The following is a 4,841-nucleotide window of genomic DNA, read 5'->3' as shown; positions in this document are numbered from 1 at the left end:
CTCTGTGTTCTCTCTGAATCTTGGGGGTAGAGATGGGAAGAGGTGGGAAGGAAATGAAAGAATGGGGCTTTTTCTTTCTCCTCTGAAGTTGTTGTATCTGGCTCTGTTAGGCAGAGGCAGCATGGGTCTGGAGCTAAAGGACCTGGCTTTGAATTCCAAATTCAGAAATGTGAATGTTTGGCAAATGTTTACCTTTTATCCACTCTGGGACCTAGGAAAAGACAATAAACCTCTCTGGTCCTCAGTTTCCCCATCTATAAAAGAAGAGAATTAGATTAAATGACCTTTAAGGTCACTTTCAGCTCTAAGTCTGTTATCCTGATTCTTCCAGGCCAATCCACTTTATATTTTCACATCCATAGTGCCATTTAAGACTTTCAGTCTTGTGAGGTAGGCAGGGTAGGTATTATCATAATACCCCATTTTACAGATAGAAGGACCAAGGTTTAGAGAAATGACCCAATGTCTCAAGAGCTAGTAGGCAGCAGAGATGGAACTAGAAACCTAGACTTTCTAATGGCTAGTACAGAAGACATTTCTATCTCCACTTTAGCCCCTAGTTGGTTCAGTGGATAGAGCGCAGGGCCTGGAGACAAAATCTTCCTAAGTTCAAATCTGGCCTCAGACACTCAGACAGGTCTGTCACCCCGGGCAAGTCACTTAACCCTGTTGGTCTCAGTTTCCTCATTTGCAAAATGAGCCAAGAAGGAAATGGCAAACCTTTCCAGTATCTCTGCCAAGAAAATTCTAAACAGGGTCACAAAGAGTTAGACACAACTGGACAATAGCATCTCCACCTTCCCTACCACTCAATCCCTTGAGGAATTTGTATGAGCAAATGAGTGTGTGTGCCCTAGTGATTCCTCTGCCCACTAAAGGCGGCTCAGACTCAAGGATAACCTAGAACATTCTCTGCTTATGTTGGGCTTGTTTTTGGTGATCAGTCACAGAGGAGATGTGGAAGAAGGCAACAATTAACTAGTATTTATTAAGCACCCACTGTGTGGCAGGGAATTTGTGAGCCTTGGGTTCCTCGTTTGTGAAATGAGGTTTTGAGATTGAGTTTTTTTAAAAAAACAAATATTTTTAAAAACCCTTACCTTCCATCTGTGTATTGACGCCAAGATGGAAGAGCAGTAAGGGCTAGGCCAGTGATGGTGAACCTATGGCACAGGTGCCAAAGAGGGCACACAGAGCATGCTCTATGGGCACCTCCCACACCCCAGTTTGTTACTGGAAAGGCAGAGAGACTCGGGTGGAGACACTCCCCTTCTCCTCTCCACTATGCTTGATGAAACTTCCTCATCCCCTGCCCCTCTGCCCAGCAGCCAATGGGAGTGCACAGTGGGTAAGGTGGGCAGATCATAGGGGGCAGAGCTTGAGGGGAACAGAGCACTAGGACCACTCCTCTCCCTCTCCTTCCTCAATTCACTGGCCCCTCTGTCCAGCAGCCCAATGAGAGTGCTTTCTCTCTTGTGTGGGGTAAGGGCATGGGCCTAGCATGTGTTGGGGAGGGGCGGGGCCTGGCACTCTTTCTCTAAAAGGTTTGCTATCACTGGGCTAGGAAATGGGGGTTAAATGATTTGCGCAGGGTCACACAGCTAGGACATGTCTTGAGGTCAAATTTGAACCCAGGACCTCCCATCAATAGGCTTGGCTTTCAATCCACTGTGCTTGTCTGATCTTGGGCAAGCCTCTCCTTAAAACTGTATTTTGGTTCATTTAGCTCTGAATCCTAGGATCCTATAAATCCAGTCTATTAAGTTTCCCACTTTGTCGGAGTTGCAGTCTCAGACTTGGCCATTAGGGGTCACTGTTGCTTCAGCAACTGGAGGCAGTCCGCAGGTGGCCTAGGGTCATCCTACAAAGCAGTTAAACTCGACCAGCTTTCTTCTGGGTGCTAAGCCCTGGGGGGACACAAAGACAAAAGAAAAAAGTCCCCAGCCTCAGAGAGCTTCCCTCTCCAGCTGCCAATTTTGGGCCTGCTTCATGGGGATGTGCTGCCTGTTAATTGGTTAGTTTATTCAATCAGTGGAAATATTACATGAAAAACCAAAAGATGTGCGATTCCCTCTGGGGGAAACTCCAGCACCATAAGGGTCGCCTAATAGTTCAATCCCAGGCAACTGACTGAAGGCGAGGAACCCAGCACATTTTCCACTTTGCCATGTTGCCTCTGAATTTTGGACAGATAAGTAAATACAAGCTAATTTCAGGATGGGAAAACAAGCTTCCCAGAAGAAGGGCACTTGCATTGAACCTTGTCAGAAGTTAAGGATTCTAATTGGTAGCTAGGTGGCACAATATATAGGGTGCTGGACTTTGGAGTTCAAATCTAGCTTCAGACACTAGCTGTCACAATCCTGGACAAGTCACTTAACCCTGAATGCCTTACTTTCCCTATCAGTAAAATGAGTTGAAGGAAATGGCAAACCACTCCAGTATCTTTGCCAAGAAAACCCCAAATGGGGTCATGAAGAGCCACAACTGAAGACACAAAGACACAACTGAAAAATAAGACAGGATTTTAAGAGGCAAAAGATGAAGAGAAAGTGTATTTCGGGCATAAGGAACAGTTTACACAAAGGTGAAGAGGCAGGAAATAAAATTCCAAGTTCAGAGAAATCCCATTTGGCTAGAAATATAGAGTACATGAAAGAATAATACCAAATCTGTAAAAAAAAAGGTAGTCTCGAGCCAAATTATGAAAGACTTTAAATGCAAACTTAAAGGCAATAGGGAGCCACTGAGATTTTTGAAAAAGGAAGTGACAGGGAAGATTATTTTTGGCAGCGGTGTTGAGGATGGATTAGAAAGAGGAGAAACTAGAGAGAGAAGAGAGCAGAGAGATTTGATAGCTATTGTTGTAGTCAGAGTGAAGGACAATAAAGGCCTAAACTATGATAATAGTTTTATGAGGGCTATGAGAGATGCTGTTGAAGTAAAAAGTGAGAAGGTTTGATAACTGATTGGATATGGGATGTGGGAACAAAGGGGTGAAGGGTCAAGAACGACTTCAAGGTTGTCAACCTGTTTGATTAGGTTGGTGGTACGCTCCGGAAATGGGGAAATTTGGAGAAAGGACAGGTTTAGGGAAATGAATGCATGAATGAATGAAGAAAAGCATTAAGCTCCTACTATGTGCTAATCACTGTGCTAGGTGCTGGTGATCCAAAGCCAAAAATGAGTACCTTCTCCAAAGGAACTTATATTCTCTGGGAGAGACGGCATATATGGTAGTCAGTGAGGGAGTTTTTGTTTGGGGAAATGCAGACATAGTGAATGAAGTTATAGGCCAATCCATTTTCATGCCCTTTCTGGAAGCAATGGGAATATTCACTGGGTCAATGGTCCTAGAGCAAGTGGTAGAAAGTGTACATATTGGGAGGACAGTCTTTTGTGGTAGCAGGTTAGATGCTAAGATATGTACCAAGATTCCCTGGGAGTATATGGCTTTGAAACATGGTCTGGGCTGGCTCCAGCCTTTTGGAAGAATTTCCACTCAAAGGCCAGCTCTACGGCAGGGAGGCAAGGTCTTTTTGTTCCCTATGAGGAGTAAGGACAATGGCAGGGCAGATAGCCAGATCCTGAGTACTGTTTTGGCTATGGGGAGTTTTAAAGTTGCCTTTGGAGCATCCAGGAAAAGGTGTTCAACAGGAAGTTATTGATGTAGGACTGGTGTTCAGGAGAAAGATGAGGGCTGAGTATGTACATTAAAGAGTCATTTGCATAGAAACAATGGAAACTGAGGAGATCACCAAGAAAGGGTACAGAAAAAGAAAAGACCTCAGTCATATTCTTAGAGGCCATTTAGAGTTATCTGGTGGGTCATGGATGGTGATCAAAGGAGACTGAGAAGGAGAAGCCAAGCAGGAAGGAAAACACGGGAAAGGGTTTGTTCTTAGAGGAAAGAACTTCTAGAATGAAGTTGGTCAACAGGCTCAAATGATGAGAGATAAAAAATATATAATCAGGGGTAGCAAGGTGGCTCAGTGGATAGAGAGCCAGGCTCGGAGTTAGAAGGATCTGGGTTCAAACCAGACCTCAAGCATTTCCTGACTGTATGACCCTGGACAAGTCACTTAACCTGTGGGGGGCAACTGCTGTAGCTCAGTGGATCGAGAGCCAGGCCTAGAGATGGGAGGTCCTAAATTCAAATCTAGCCTCAGACACTAACTAGCTGTGTGACCCTGGGCAAGTTACTTAACCCCCATTGCCTAGCCCTTACTGCTCTTCTGCCTTGGAACCAATACATAGTATTGATTCTAAGGTGGAATGTAAGGGTTTAAATTATATATATATGCATATATATATATATATGTATGTATGTATATATAGTCCGAGAAAAGACCATCAAATTTATCAACTTAGTATTAGGTTTAGAGATCACTGGAAACTTGGAGAGCACAATGTCTTTCAATGGTAAGGTTAGATACTAAGGGATTTAAAAGTGGAGAAGAGAAGGCCATTAATGTTTGGTGACTTTTTCTAGGGGGCTGATACTATAAGAGGAAGTCTAAGAGCTAAGATGATAGCTAGAGGAAATGACAGGGTTACGGTTTTTGAAGAATGAAGTGGGCAGCAGGAAAGAAGGCAGATAAGAGATAGAAAATGGGAGGTTAAAAGATGGGAGAGAGAGCTCACCAAATGATAATGAAGATAGCTGAGAGTCCCCCAAAGAAGGACATAAACTATTCCTGGGAGTGGGAATGGATTCCATTGAACCTAGGTCTAATCTGCTCCCAGTAACAAATTTTTGAGATAGCCATTTGAGACTTTTTTAATACGTTTTCTTTGAAGCATGTTGAGTCCAGCCCATTTCCTGGGAACTCCACCTTGGG

This window comes from Monodelphis domestica, chromosome 2 (assembly GCF_027887165.1).
Source record: "Monodelphis domestica isolate mMonDom1 chromosome 2, mMonDom1.pri, whole genome shotgun sequence".
Classification (NCBI taxonomy): Eukaryota; Metazoa; Chordata; class Mammalia; order Didelphimorphia; family Didelphidae; genus Monodelphis; species Monodelphis domestica.
The sequence above is the reverse complement of the archived record's forward strand: the minus strand, read 5'-3'. Positions refer to the sequence as shown.